We start from the raw sequence: 16,613 nt of genomic DNA, 5'->3' as shown, positions 1-16,613 counted from the left end.
AGTTCACACGCGTTATGAAGGAGTCATGCACTATGTTTCATCCTGTAGTAGCAGACAATAGGACTAGTGGGAAAAATAATTTCTAACTTCTCATATTGCATTTAAATTGAATAAAAAAAACTTTTAAGGGTGACATTTTGTAATCATTTATTCACTTAGGACCAGATGTACAAAAATGACCAAATTGCAATTAGGAAATCACAACTCCTAATGTAAGAAATGTTAGTTTAATTAGCAAGTCCTTGTGGGTTGGAAATTGACTTACCTCAAGAATAATAATGTGTTAGGTCTCAGTTTGTGACCCATTGCAAATGATCGCTGTTAGAAATGGGACTTCTGGTTGGCTTGGGCACGTGCCTAAGCCAGGCAGAAACCACCACTATAGTCAGGGCTGTGAGGGTGTTACACGCCAAAGATAACCCCTGCTTATCCCAGAAGCAATGTGTAAAGTGTTTGTGCAACACATTCACACAGCAGTGACACACTAGGCACACCACAACAGGAACTCCACACAAGGTTATACGATAAATAGCCATTGTATTACTCATAAAACTAATGTATGACGTTCCAACGCATACATTCACAACGCATACCATCACAACGCAACTTTTACAACGCAAGATCTATTACAACGCATGCTTTTACAACGCATGTCAACCATCCCAGATGCTATTACAACGCATACCATTACAACGTAAGTATAGGTAAGTATTTAATTTTATTAATATTAATTTAATTTTAATATAATCACAAAAAAATTATTAATTTATTTAAATTAATTTATAATTTTATTTAATATATTTTCATTTACTTTTCTAACTCCTGTTGGGTGTAATAGTAGGGTAAGTGTTGGATAGAGTAGGGGTTAAAATTACTATTCTAACTCCAGGGGGGTGTAATAGTAGGGTAAGTGTTGGATAGTGTAGGGGTTAAAATTACTATTCTAACTCCAGGGGGGTGTAATAATAGGGTAAGTGTTGGATAGTGTAGGGGTTAAAATTACTATTCTAACTCCAGGGGGGTGTAATAGTAGAAAAGTGTTGGATAGTGTAGGGGTTAAAATTACTATTTTAACTCCATGGGGTGTAATGGTAGTGTAAGTGTTGGATAGTGTAGGGGTTAAAATTACTATTCTAACTCCAGGGGGGGTGTAATAGCAGGGTAAGTTTTGTATTGAGTAGGGGTTATATTATAATTATTTTAAGTACATTTAATTAAAATTTAAATTACATTTAATTAAAATATTAAAATTAATTTAAGTAAATTAATTTATATTTAAAATAAAATAAAATGAAATAAAAATTAAATATAATTAAAGTAATTAAATTAATTTAAGAAAATTAAATTAAAATTAAATTATTATTATTTAAATTAAATACTTATCCATACTTACGTTGTAATGGCACGCGTTGTAAAAGCATCTGCATTGTAATGGCATGCATTGTAATAGCATGCGTTGTAATGGATCTTACGTTGTAAAAGTTTTGTTGTAATGGTAGTTGCGTTGTGAAAGTTGCGTTGTGATGGTTGTTTCCCTCATACAACACATTAGAATGCAATCACATATATATACTCTGTCACCTGGCACTAGGTATGACTTTACAGGGATCATATACACTACAGGGCCAATTGGGCCACTGTCAGAACATCTTAACTCACAGGTAGGAAAAGCAACCAGTGAATACTGGTAAGGGTGCACTTAGCACAACACCTTAGGCATAAAACCTTTCAGTGTGGCACATGTACCAAATATTATGCACACATCATATAGTGGTACTCAGCATAGCCCCTTATGCCTACTGGAATCAGGAACAGTGCACCAGAGCATCACCCATCATGCCCCTCCTAGGCATAAACAGCCTAACATCACCTAGCACAGACTATTAGGCAAACCTTATTAGCAGTGGTGCAGTTCATCACTATCACTGCATACATGGGTACTCCGCATAACACATTATGCAAATACATCGGGGTGCCAATGCACCATCACTACACATCATTAGCAGGTCCTATTAGAACACCGGTAGGCTGCACATAGGATCCCCACATCAACAACAGGAACCCATAGCACCCCTGCCACAGACAGGGGCCCTGTCCTGGGCTTGCCCCATAATGCCACCTCAATGCAAAATTAGAGCTACTGCGTGTCCCTTCGATCACAAGGTCCCCAAACTGGCCCCGCTAGCTGCCTGTACAGCCAAGACAACATACTCAATGCAAAGGGTGTCGGGTGCAACGCACCCTTGTCTCCTTCAACGAATGCCCCCACGTTGCAGCTGCCCGCAAACCGGCGGTGCACCTGTGGGAGTAAACAGGAACCAACAGTGTGCCTTGCGACCACCCACCGGGGCCTCTCCTCTCCTCGGGTGAAACCAGAAATAGGCGGGACGTAGCAGCAGGGAGCCCGTGAGGCTCAGGTCCTCCCTCTACGTCCGGTTTGCCTGCGAGGCTCCCTCTCCTTCTCTACACCATGTGGGGCTCTCTTCATTACTACGGGAGCCACGCCTTGGATCAGGCACAAGGTTTACCTGACTTCCGCTCTGCCAGCCTACAACCAGGCCTGACATCCTCTCTCTCCTTTCTGGCCCTGGAGCGGAGCCCACTAGCAGAGAGAGGGGGCACGCTTCCTTCCGTCTGCTCTCCACTCCTTCTCTTGGCCAACAAACGCGGGTAGGCTCCTGCATGATTTCAACTAGGCAACATGCGGCTCCTCCTTTCCTCACGGGAGCCCCACCCACAGTCAGGCATCAGCCACCTGGCTTCCGGTGACTCATCTTTTCGGTACCTTCTCCTGGTTGATGTCCTTTGCAGGCACATCCCCAATTATGAGGAAAAAGAGATCTTCCCCATGACAACCAGGTGTGCAGCGCTTGCTACGCTTTGCTCACAAGGAAGCAGCAGAGCCCTTTTAATGTGCTATTTGTAGAACCAAGCACCCATGTCGGCCCAGCCCAGGGACACATCAGGTGCTGGTGAGGACACGCAGGCAGGGTGCAGCCAGGTAGGCCCGCACTAGGGTCAGCAGGGCAGTCTTCCTCTCAGCAACAAAGTACCATGGCAGTTCCTCCTGGCTCACTGCAGCCCACACTGTGTCTCATCTTCAGTCCCAAATTGGCACCAAATTTCAACACACTTGGGGTCACAGCCCCAATAATTATACCAGTTAGTGTCTCTGTTCTCCCCATGGCACAGGACTCTGCACCCGGTCCAAACCAGTTCTGGGGGGTACTTTCCTACACCTTTCCATGTGCACCACCGCCCTTATTGTTAGTGTAGGCTCTGACCCCAGACACACCGCAGGGGGTGGAGACAGCATTGTGGAACGCAGGCGCAGTCCTTTTGAATCTCAGGTGCTACTCCTCCCACCACTCCAAATACAGATTGGCCTATTTACCCTAGCCCTGACTCACCCAGCCCCTCTGGAGCCACTGCACCTCCCCAGCCCCTGCCACTCCGGAGCCAGGCATGCAATACACAACAAGCAGGCACAAAGACACGTAGCACACAGAAATGCCCACTTCTAAATGTAGCATTTCTAAAATAGTGATAATAAATCTGCGAACTCCATTATGCAGCATTTGTTACCACTATTCCAAGCATAGTGGACGGTGACTCCCGGTCACCCTCCGCTTCTTCTGAACTAGTCAGCGCCAGGATACCTGCAAGGTGACAGTGTGCTTAATAAGTGTTTTAAATAAATAATAATACCAAACTTGACCTCGCTACTCCTCTCAAGTCAGGAATTACCACTGAAACACATATCAGGGAATCCCCAATGCATTCCAATGAGAGGGCAGCCTCACAGTAGTGAGAAACCAAAATGACTGTTTGTCACTACCAGGACATGCCACACAGTTAAGGTGCATGTCCTACCTTTTACCTACAGCGCACCCTGCCCATAGGGCTAGCTAGGGCCTACCTTAGGTGTGACTCACATGTAGTAAAAGGAAAGTCACGGACGTGGCAACCCCTTTATGTGCCAAGTCACAATAGCAGTAAACTGCATGCGCAGGCCCTGCAATGGCAGAGACCTGCGACAGGTTTGAAAGGCTATTTTGGTGGGTGGCACAAGCAGAGCATTTAATTTACTGGCCCCGGGTAAATGAGTTACCACTTCACAAGGGACTGATTGATTCCGGTGCAGGGAAGACATGGCTTGGCAGTTCAGGCTGGACTGTTCCCATGAGGCACAGGGTCAAGACGGATTTGCATATGGCCATGTCTGAACTGGGGTGGCGTGGTGAGCAAAATAACGATGGATTAAACCCAGATCTGTGACTGGGGGTGAATGTTTTGCTATTGTGCAACATTCCGTCCATCATCTTGTGTGTTTTGCTGTTCACCCTGTGTGGGAAGGGTATGCCCAGCCGTGGGTCCTGTGCTCACTACGCCACTGGAGTCAAGCTATCCTGGCTGATGATGGCTGATAGCCAGAAACCAGTCCTAGGATGCTTGATTCCGGTCCAGGGAAGACATGGCTTGGCAGTTCGGGCTGGACTGTTCCCATGAGGCACAGGGTCAAGACTGATTTGCATATGGTCATGTCTGAACTGGGGTGGCATTGTAAGCAAAATAACGATGGATTAAACCCAGATCTGTCACTAGGGGTGAATGTTTTGCCATTGTGCAACATTCCGTCCAGCATCTTGTGTGTTTTCCAACAGGAGCTAATGAGCAGGATCTTGGACACCGCTCCACCCCCTCTTGGGCTAGTTGCAGGACAAAACCCTCACAACGCTCTGCAAAAGTCACAACAGCATCGCTAATCATGTGCTGATTCCTTGTTGCCCAAAGCAAATGAATAAAGTGCTCACCAGGTGCTAAAGCTTAAAAAACACAGGCCAGGCGTCCACACCCTGGGAGATCACTGAGGCACAATCAGCAGGAGGCAGGCAACAGGTCAGCATACAGGGTCCTTGCAGGCAAAGAGAAAGCCCTTCCATTTATTCAGCACAACAAAGCAAAGTCCAAGTGGCAGTTTTCCTGGCAGCACAGCAGTCCTCCGGTGCAGCATGTACAGCCAGCAGCATCTGGTTACAAATACCAAGCTGTGTCAAAAATCAAGGGTTCACAACCCCTATACTTATACTGCTAAGTCTTTGTTCTGGGTGTACTTCCAACAGCTTTTAGAAGTGCACAACACCCCCATTCAATCCCAAGCCCTGGCCCCTGACACACTACAGGGGGGTGGAGACAGCATTGTGAATGCCAGGCACAGCCCTATTCAGGTGCAGGTGCAACTCCTCCCATCACTCTAAATGCAGACAAGGCCTTTTTACGTGTAAGGGAAACTCCTCCCACCACCCTAAATGCAGCCAAGGTCTATTCAGCCAATCACTGAATCATTCAGGAAAGGCAGGACACACCTCAATGCCCATTTATGACTGTCTAGAGTGAATGCACATCCCCAGCACATGTCACTCCAAAACCAGACAGTGAATACACAACCAGGCAGGGCACAAAGAGTCATAAGCACACATAAATGCCCACTTCTAAAAGTGGCATTTCTACAATAGTAATACATCTGCTTTCACCAATAAGCAGGATTTATTATTACTATTCCAAATATACCAAACATGGCCACGCTACCCCTGCCATATCAGAAATACCACTGAAACACATATCAGGGAATTCTCAATGCAAACCAATGAGTGGGTAGCCTCGCAGCAGTGAGAAACCAAATAGGCTGTTTGTCACAACTAGGACATGCCACACAACTAAGGCACAGGCCCTATCTTTTATACACAGCTGTTGGACCTGGCCCTTTTGGCAGGTTCACCCCGAAACTTTTTTTGCTTTTTCCTAGCCTGTTTCTGGAACCTGGGTTGGTGATTTTAGGCCTCTGCGCGCTTTTTCACTGTGGTACAGTGTAAAGTGCGTGTGCTCTCTGTGTATGTGTGGTGAGTGACCTGCCCTCCCATAGGAATGAATGGGGAATATGTATGCCCATGGTAGTTCCTGATGTGTGGGGAGTGCAGGGTCGAGTATGATATGTGCGAACTCGTGAGATTGAATGCTGCGTAATGGTGTATGCAGCATGGTTGTGTCTAGTCTAGAAGTGCTACTTTGAAAAGTTGGCATATTTGTGTAATTTGTGCCTGGCGTGTGATTGGCTGGTGAGCCTGGCCCAGGGTGCCTGGGCCTGCTTGTGGATTGACTGTCTGGTTTGAGGGTGACAGGGGCTGCAGAGCCCCCAGGAGGTTGTCTGAGTCAGCCCGTGGATGAAAGGCAGCATCTGCTGCCAAGGAAGTGGGTGGAGATCGCACCTGATAGTGAGTGAGGCTGTGCCTGCCTGCCACAATGCTGGCTCCACCCCCCCGCTGGGCGACTGTCACCTCTGTCCCTGATACTGACAGGACTTCCCTATAACCAGTTCTAGCTGGTTCTCACACTGCCTGCACAAAGACTTCAAAGACTTTTCTGTGTATAAGAAGGGGCTGTGTCCCCTTCCAAAATGTTCTTGTTTTTGGACTTGAATCTGCCAGGGGCGTGCTGCTGCTTGGGCTCAGGGGAATCCCTGGGCCCTGCCCAGCCCCTGTACACCTGATGGACTTTCCTGGTCTCTTGGGGGACCCCTCTGCCTTGCTTGGGCTGATGGGGGGACTTGGCTTTGCCCCCCTGGGAATCCCTGGGACCTTTTTGCAGCATGGAGAAGCTGCATTTTCCTGCAGGAAGCGATGTGCTTCCCCCTGAGCGCCTGGGAGCGCTCTGCCTGTTTGCTAGCGCTTTGGAGCGCTTTATTTCCCCCTAGCGCTGAGGAGCGCTTTATCTTTGCCTCTAGCGCTCAGAGGCGCTGTATTTGATTTTAGCGCTGGGGAGCGCTTTGGCCGGTGCCCACCTGGCATTGGCCCAGGATTGAGGAGCCTATCGAGTGCCCACCTCGATTTGATTAAGTATTTAAAGCCGGTGCCCACCCGGCATTGCCCCGTGTTCTCACCGCCGCGGCCTGGGGGCCTGAAATTGACTAGAAGCCGCAGAGAGAGAAACGAAGGGGCCGCGACCTGATTGGTCCTTCGCCGATAGGAGCCGCGCTCTGATTGGCCGTTGCAGGAGGCCTGTCCCCGAGAGTCACGCTCCTAATGGCCGCATTGCCGGCAGAAGCTGTGACGTCAGGAGGGGCTCGTCCGTGGAGCCGCTACCTCATTGGTCGACCCTAAGGAAGCCTGTTGTTCCGCCCTCGTTGCCGGTCTCCCGTGTGGAGAGGGAGACCGGGAATGCAGCCTCGAGCGGGGGAGACCCCGGGAAGAGAGGAGGAAGCGTGGCCTGCTGCTGGGGCTCCCGTGTGCTGAGGGAGCCCTAGGGAGAGCAAGAAGACTGGCGCGCTGGACCGGTGAGTGGGGCAGATGAAAGGGAGGGGCGCCGGGACACATTGTTGGTGTCCGCCCCCCCCCCAGTAGCGCGAGCTCGTGCTTATGGTCAGTGTGAAGCCACGAGGGCTTCAAGGGCGGCCCCGGTTGGCAGTGGGTCGCCCCAACGTGTGTAGAGCCCTGAGAAGGCTCTGAGGGGGCATTTCTTTGTGTAGAGCCCCGAGGCTCCCTGCCCGCATACTTGTTTCACGAGCCCAGCGAGGCTCAAGGGGGCATAGTTGTTTTCAGAGCCTGTGTGGCTCCAACGTTTGACCAGTGTTTTTAGAGCCTATGTGGCTCCAACGTGGACACGAGTGTCTCCAGAGCCTGTGTGGCTCAGCAGTGGCGCAGTTTGCGCCTAAGGGTCAGTGAGGACCCTGTCGCAGTTTTTATTTCCCAGCTGCCCAGCAATTAGTGGGCAGCTGCACCGTTTAGGTCTTGGGGTGTTCACAGGTGCCCAGCAAGTAGTGGGCACCTGCACCGTTTAGGCCCCTGACATTGGGACTCAGGGCGTCCTAGCCCCAACAAGGCCAGTTGGTCTAGGGACTGCCACAGGGGGTGGCTTATGTGAGTTTTGCGCAATTGTGTGGTTTTTCCTTGCACCTCTGAATGTTTTAGGCATCATGTGTCTTTGCGCTATTGAGTTGTGTTTTCTTTCCCTGCGCTGCACCTCTGAATGTTTTAGGCATCATGTGTCTTCTTGCGCTGCACCTCTGAATGTGTTTTATTGCATCATGTGCTTTGTTCTGAACACCGCTGAATGTGTAGGTTTATGCATCATGTGTTTCCCTTGTCTAACACCTCTGAATGTTTTATGCATCATGTGTTTTCTTTTTCCCTTTACTACTCCTCTGAATGTGTTTCATGCATCATGGGTAATGTGTTCTTGTTTATACCCCTAAATGTATTTTATTCTTAGGTGGTTGTTCTTTCTAATACAGGTGGTCCTAGTGAGGTCCTGGTTCCCTGCGTGACATTCTCCTAAGGTGTTTAGGGTTGCGTAGGTGGTACTTACCTGTGCCCAGTAGTTACTGGATGTGATTTATAACTGTTATTTTGTGATATCCTTTTATTCTAAATTCTGACAGTATTTCTATTTCTAAAAGTGTTGATTCTGACAGTGGCCCATGTGGCCCTGTCCTGTACATAATCCCTTATGAATGTTGCCCGTGCCAGTTGGCACAATGTACATGTGTGATTTCTATCTGATGTGTGTTTACAATACAAAAGTTATTTTAATATAACCTTGTGTGGAGTTCCTTTTGTGGTGGGCCTAGGATGTTGTTGCTGTTGTGCGCTGGCGCAAATGCTTTACACATTGCCTCCGAGTTTAGCCTCAATGCTCGTGCCAAGCTACCAAGGGGGTGAGCAGGGCTTATCTTGGCGTGTGACTTCCTTGCCCTGACTAGAATGGTGGTTTCTGCCTGGCTTTGGCGTCAGCCTTAGCCTACCAGAAATAGCCAGTTCTAACAACAGCACTCTGCCCAAGGGGCTACTTTGGGCTTACCTTAAGGGTGACTTATATGTAGAAAAGGGGAGTTTCAGACGTGGCAAACACTTTACATGACACCTTACTGAGGCAGTAAACTGTGCATGCACACCCTGCAGCGGCAGAGGCCTGAGGCAGGTTTGAAAGGCTACCTCAGTGGGTGGCACAAGAAGCACTGCAGGCCCACTAGTAGCATTGGTATCTAAGACTTACAGGTAAATTAAATATGCCAAATAGGTGTAGACCAATCTTACCAAACTACAAGAGAGTGTGCATGCACTTTAGCACTGATCAGCAGTGGTAAAGTGTCCAGAGTCATAAAACCAACAAAAACAGGTCCAAAACAATACAGGAAAAAGGCAAAAGGTTTGGGGATGACCCTGCAAAAAGGGCAAGTTCCAATACAACCCCCTTCCACCCTAAACCCTGGGTAGTCTAATACATTTCTTGATGGGCTTCCCTGCTTGGAGCAATAAAACATGGACCCTGGCCATCAACTGCAGGGGCAGATTTCAGTTCTATGCCAATCTGAACCTATGTGGATCCGTCTGTCTTTGCTTTCACGACCAACTAAGCTAACCCATGAGGATTCCTTAGCTCCCCACAGCCAGAACCAGGCCTGTGCCATCCAGAAGTTCCTGGTCCCTGCCATCTCACAGAGGGGGGGCTGAAATTCCCAGGTACATAGTGCCCTTGCTCCACTCTACCTACTCTAAAGTCCAGGATTACCTGTACTCAGCATACCACTAATCCAACCACAACTCTCCCATACCCCAACACAGCCATCACTCTCTCACAGCCCTCACATCCAGGACAGATGTGGTGGTTTCCCTACACACTCCTCCCAATACAGTGCATCCCAGGCATTCTTTCTACCATGTGAAGGAGCTACCACCCCTAGTGCTGTGAATGTATCCCCATGGCAATAATCTCCTACCCACAGTGTACCACCTCCCCCGCTGGTAGACTTGAAGGTCGTATCCACGGTCGTCCCATACGGAGGGGGCTAGCAGATGGTCATGGTGGCCAGTGGGAGGAAGAGTTCGTTCAACAGCAGACTATTATGAGGCAGGACATTAGGACCAAACGGTCAGCTCTGCCAGAAATGTCAGAGACACAGCACGACATGTGCCAATTTCCTCAGGTGGTGGAAAGATTGACCCAGGTGTTGGACAGAAGAAGATAAATGACATCATATCCATCCATAGGGAAGAGAGTGCAAGACATCATGCCTTGGCTATGAAGATGATGTAGGGCATGCTGAAACCTATCCAAAGTTTCCCTGCAAGGTCAACGCAGGGAGAGGAGACATCACATCAACCTGCAGCACATCACACCCATCCACCTCTACAACAAGCTACATATGCACTCTGCTAAGGTTCACAGCCTCCACCACCCTTGCATCCTTCCCCCACTACACATCCACCATCAACTCCTGTCCAGGCACTCTCCTCACCTGCACAGACACCATCATCCATTGTCCAGGCACTCCCCCCATCTGTACAGCCACATTCAGCCCCTGTCCAAGAGCTTCTCTTACCTGTACAGGTAGATGCACCACACCAACCTGCACCTCAGCAACAACACACCAAATGCACTTACAGCGATCATCACCACCAAATTTGCGAAGTGGAGAACAACGATCCCTCTTATCACAAGAAAAAAATATACCCATGATATATGTAAATAAAAGATAAATGTCCTCACAGGTCAAGACTAAGTTGCGTTTTATGTATTGATGGTCAATTGTTTACCAAAGTGGTGGCTTAGACATGTGACGATGAATGTGTGTGAGCGCGACATGTAAAAGTGTAACACTATCAGTGTAACAAGCCATCATGTGATGAGCAATTAACTGCTCCCAATGTATATGTCCATACTTTGAACACAACATTTACAATGAAGTAAACAGGATAGAAATAGTTTGATTCAAAATATAAGTTTATGTATATTGGAATGAATGAAAAATAAATAAGCAAAAATAGTTTGTTTGGTTGGGAGAAAGGAAAGAAAATAATGTTCCTTTGCACAGAAAGGACAAGGAGACTTTGAGGGGGTTGGACAATATAAATAAAACATGTCAAGTAGCGTCAGCGGAACCAGTCTATATACAAGGGGCAAAGTAAATGTCCAAAAGCAAGTCCTAGTCAAGAAAGTCAACTGCCCTCCTGGACATCTTCTATTTGCATAATATTCAGATCCCCTGAATCAAATGCAGGCTCCTGCAGGACCAGGTACCACATGGGGTTGGGACACATGAGGCGTACAAGGTGACACATTGAGGGTGGTTTGGGAGGGAGGTTGTGCAAGGGCTGGCAGCATTGCTGCACCCAAGGAAGTGATAGAAGCAGTGAGGTTGGCCACTGAACTTGCAGGTTCCTCTTGAAACAAACAGAGCTCATCACAGAGCTGCAGTATGATCTGAGAGGACATGTCTGGTTGCCCCTCATGTGCCCCCATCACTTTCTGGGAGCAGCCACAGGTATCACAATGCAGGGGGGTTTTGGGGTTTGACATGAAAAGTGTGGTGTGTCGGGTTTAGAGCCTTCATTTGGGTATTCCTGGTAGCCACATGAAGGGGGACCAGTGGTGGGGGATGCAGCTGGAAACCCCTATAGAATGGGAGGCTCTAGAGTCAGGGAGCGGCTGGTGGCAGCCGCCGGTTGTAATGTGACCTGCCCCGGGGACACCTTGGAAAACATAAGGTGTTGATTGTCAGGGAAAGAGTCAATCTCCTCCCCCGCCACCCAGAGGTGTCCAGTTCCTCGCCTCGCCTACAATGTCCTCAGCCTACCCCCGGTCTATAGTGCTTTAGGTGTGATCTGGCTCTGTCTGGGTGGGTCCATTTCCCCTGCCTTCAGATGTTAAAGTCCCTCCTTGTCCTCCTCTTCGGTTGAGGAGTGAGGTCGTGGCCGCCGGTGCCCCAAGGATGTCCTTGTCAGGGCCAGGAATTGTTTGCAGATGTGCTTTGTCTCGCTGCAGGACTGTTTTGGGGAGTTACTTTGGTTGGAGTGGATCTCTGCGCTCCGCGGCTTCACGAGGAATCAGGAGAGCTGCTTCAGAAGGGGTTTTGACTCACGGTCTGCCTTTGTGACCGGAATCTGCCTTCACTTCCGAGGACGTCGTTGGAGGAGTTTGCGGCGCTCCTAGACCGGATTTGAATTTGTTTCCCGCTTCAGGTAAGTGGTGGGATTCTTGACGGCCGTTGGAGCCTGTTGCTACTCGGGCTCGAGTAGTACAAATTACTGGGGAAGTTCGGAGCCCAGATTCGACAGAAAATATAACATTCTGCAGGTAGGGAAGTAACTGGAAGAATTTAGAGATCGGCGTGCCCTGGCCAGTACAAACTCAGTTATCTTTTGTTTTGTATCCTGATGCTTTATTCAAAAAGACAAATTGTTTTTTGTTGATTTCCTATTTTTGCTTATAAGGAATCAGAACTGATACAGATCTGGTGAATGTCAGTAATTTGCTAGTATCTACTTTCTAAGGATTTTTGATACACTTATTTGAATGAACTCTTGAGGAGCACAGATCCTATGCCCTGATACATCTGTTGATAGGACTTCCTCAGGAGTCAAAGATTGTTTTATTTCTTTTTGAAGGAATTCTAATTGTAATGGTATGTAAGAGTAGGGGAGGGGGATTAAGGGAAGTCATCGAGAAATGAAAGAAGAGTAACCTGTGTGATTTATATTGTAGAGTGTATCCTCATCAAGTACCAGAAGTATTGTTCAAGGACAGAGAGGCTGGTGGAACGTGTGTTAAAGGTACTAGCCCCATTAGTCAGACCTTATTGAGAATAGTTATTAATATAGTTGTGTATTAATCTATGTGTCTTTTGTTTACAGTTTTCCCATTCCCAGCTGCCCCTATCCTAATTCCTTTCCCTCACTTGATCGCCTCATTACTCTGTACAGTATGTTGTAGACTTGGGGATATCGAGAGGTGGACCCTATTGAGCATCACCCGGATTCCGAGGAGTTCCAGTGATCTTGAAAGTCCTGCTCTGCCACTGGCCCTGTTGTTCTTGGCCAGCTGGGACCACTGAAATGGAAGACTAAGCATTATATAGTGGTTGCACACATCAGAACGACACACATCACTACATGAAGCAAGTGCAAACTTTGTTCTCCTTTGATCACACTATCCAAATAGAAGCAACTGGGAGCCTAAAGTATGCATAGGTTCACTGTGATGCCATGATTTGACTAACAAATTGACGTCTTACTTGAATTTAGATGACATACATTTCTGTACCCAACACCCTTCACCTTCAGCATTCCTGTAATCTGTGTTTCCTGTCAGGAGACAATCCGGATGGATTTGGGTTTGTCATGTGATATGTAGTCACACCACTCTTACACTTACTTACCTGTGTAGCATTGTATGACACAACACTAATGAAGATTTGGGTGTACATACCCAAATAAGGGCTTGGATATTAGCGTTGCCAAGAGGTGAGTATAATAATTTGCAACAGCGGACAGTCTAGTGCCACATTGTTCCTTCAAAGACTGCTTAGTTGGTGCTGTACCCTGGTGAACAGTTGTGGCTAGTTGTTAGAGCTACGCTGACTCGACAAATGCCAAATGAGCCACTGTTGGGAAGACGTGTGTATGTGGACCCTCTTGGAGGAGTTGGTATCACTTTAGAGTGAGGCAAAGATCTCAAAGTCAGTCATTACTTCATTGCACATGGTTACCTGTCTTAATGTCAACCCAAACTCACAAAAACATGCAAGTTAGAGCATCCAGTCCCCAAAGGCCTCTCATCTACACACTGGACAGTGTCTGTACCATTCCACACCCAATGCACACAACAGTTATAAGGCCTTTGGTTCACCAGTAATGGTGTTAGCAGTGCAGTTTCACAATGAAATGCACGTGTGAGGCTCTTTTCCGCATTGGCTTCCAAAAACGACATGTCTCAGAATGCACTCTGCTTAGTGCATTCTCTGTGCTGTAGTGAGCCTTTGGCCTTGTAAGGACTGCTGTAGTTGCACATATTGGGTAAAACAAGACATGGGAGACCTGATGGTATAGCTCTGTCATACCTCACAGCATGCCCTCAGGCACAAATTGTAGTAAATGCACTTACCAGCTCTCTGCTGCTCATGCTCCTCCAGCTGAGCATGAAGGGGCGGTCAGGCTGCCCACAGGACCCTTCTTTACAGTGGTGAGAAGCAGTAATGGTGCACATGGTGCTGGGACGACTGGCCCAATGTTTCCTGGGCCTTCAACCTGGACCAGCATTTTAGGTCTTCCATGCGCTTACGGCATGCCCTGCCCTGCCCTGCCAGTCATACATGCTCATTGCACTGCATCACTTCCTAATGGTGGTCCTGATTCGGGTGCACGTTGCATTACTCAGCTGGCCCTCAGGCCTCCATCCAGCTGAGAGAACTTTTGTAGCAACCCCTCTTGTAACTGGTCCAATTCGGTGAGAGAGGGTGATTTCTCCTCAAGTTCTGCGGCCATATTGGGTGCAGTTTGGGTGTACAGAGCAGCAAGATGGCAGAGGAGCTGATCTGGTGTAGAGTCTATCCTATCTGGTTTAGACAATTGTATGGGTGAACTACAAAAGCAATTCAATTTTTAGCGGTTCACAATACTCAATATCCAAGTTGTACAGTCAATGAATAAGGGAGAAAGTGCAAACAAACCAAAGGGACCGCGTTCACCATTCAATTTATTTTGAGGTAGAAATCCTTAGCTACCCTTTGCCACCTGGCAAGCATCAGGATTGGCTTGCCTGTGAGATACCCACAAGGTCACTAGAGACCCTTTGGAATGTCCCGTAGCAAAACAAAATGCACAGCAGAAAGGATTCTAGCATTGGCTGGGATGGCGTGGGGTGGCGTGAGAGCAATAGGTCACACAGTCAAGTTCCTGCTTCCACTCACAAACCATCTTCAAGATGTTATCTGGGGGGAACTGGTAACTGGTCCTGACATCTTGCCGGGACATCCCAAATAGGTGTTTCCTTTCTCTGGATATCCTCTCTACTCTCCTACTCCGCAAATCTTGTTGGCGCATGGCAAGGTACAGAGCAACAAACGCATTCAGCGACATGTTGAAAGGTCTGAAAGGGCTTGTATGTGCTAGCTCTGCTTTTATGTTTGCTGCAGATCTGGGATTGGCTTTTGGGTTGCAGTGTTTTGTCTGGAGTAGGGGGGAATGGTAAGCACTTACACAGGTGTATAGGACTGCAGGCAATGTCCATCCAGCCGGAGCCAGAGAATCCACCCCGACTGCTGAGATCCCGGCCCGAGTGCTGAGATTCCGCCATGACTGAGAAGATTCCTGCCTGACAGCGAACTTGTAAATGACCTCTGGGAATACCAAAAGTCGCAAAGTTGGACTTTTGTCTCAGATTACCTTCGTGAATTGGGCCCACCCTCTAGACCACATGCAGTGGTAGTGTTTTAACCCTCCCTGTGAATTGCACAGTCTTGCAAACAGTCCTGTGACCGTGCTTTTTATAGTTCTTGTTACCTGTATTAAGTATATTTCTAGGATAACCCAACGGCTTTCATCAACTAGAAAATGTAGAAATAGATTGTGAGATTGTGAGACATATTCTTGGGTCCTGGGGCACTAAGGGGTTACTGGGGGGTATCTGTGGTGGCTACAGTTGTTTGAAATTGGTGTTTCAATGATGACTATTTACTTGCATTAGTGTAACCGAGTATTCATATGTAAACTTGTTTCTTCAAAAGAGCAAAAAGTGACCAGTTAATTCTTATTCTGCAAAGTGGTAATGGGATTGATATTCAAATGCAGTATGACACAGTAATCACACTTGATAAGCTCAATATTTGGGTAAGTTATGTCTTTTAAAAGGGCCTGATTTAGAGCCAGTGGTTTTTTAATGAAGCTCAAAAATACACCCTGTGACTCACGGTTAGCCTTGCACCCCAACAGTCTTTTGATGTTTCGGCTCACACAAAGTGTCTCCATGCAAGCAAAGTGCCCTGTGAAGAGATAATGGAAAGTTGGTCAGCCCACATTCCAACATCCATTGCCTAAGGCGTTTGTCTTCCCTCCGCTCATTACACCATTTAAAGGTCGTGATAATTGTAGGGTAGTCTGGGATTGCTGAAGAGTACTGTAGCAGCCAGTATACGTTCTTTTCTGGCTAAGCTTCCTTGGCAGAGCAGCTGTTTTTCTTGGATAGAGTGCAAGAGACTACACTCATGAAGTCTTTTTGGCACCAGGCTCTTGTGGGACAGGAATCATGGAAATTAAAGCTTCCCAGATTTCATTTGGCGGCTACTGTGTGTCTTCACATCTTCACACAACTCTTGCTTCTCCCACAACCCCATCCATGTGGATTGTACTAGAGAGAGGAAATACTGAAACACCAGTACAGTGTTTCTTTTTCATCATCAGCTCACATGGTGAATGTATGTATGTGGTATTTCTGTAGCACAAACCTAGCTGAAAAGCGGTGCAGCACTGTATGGGTCAAAGGCAAAGACACAGTCAACATGTGATAGAAGGTGTAGCTGTTTTTGGGCTGTTACTGCATCGCAAGGTATTGTCTTGAAAGAAACATGGTGAATGGTGAGGATCATTGACCCTTTAAGTTGGCCTTATGCATGCAACCCTGCCAAGTAATGACTAGTGCGGTCCTGGAGAGAATAAGAGGGATGAGGGCATAGAATGAGAAACGACACACAGCCACCAACACCGCATTGTAGCTGCACGAAGTAAAAGCAACAGCTTATACACAGGTTATATAGTAGCAAATGACAGGTGAGTGGAGGCTAACCC

Source organism: Lissotriton helveticus, chromosome 4_2, assembly GCF_964261635.1.
Source record: "Lissotriton helveticus chromosome 4_2, aLisHel1.1, whole genome shotgun sequence".
NCBI classification, from domain to species: domain Eukaryota; kingdom Metazoa; phylum Chordata; class Amphibia; order Caudata; family Salamandridae; genus Lissotriton; species Lissotriton helveticus.
Note: the sequence above shows the minus strand (reverse complement) of the source record.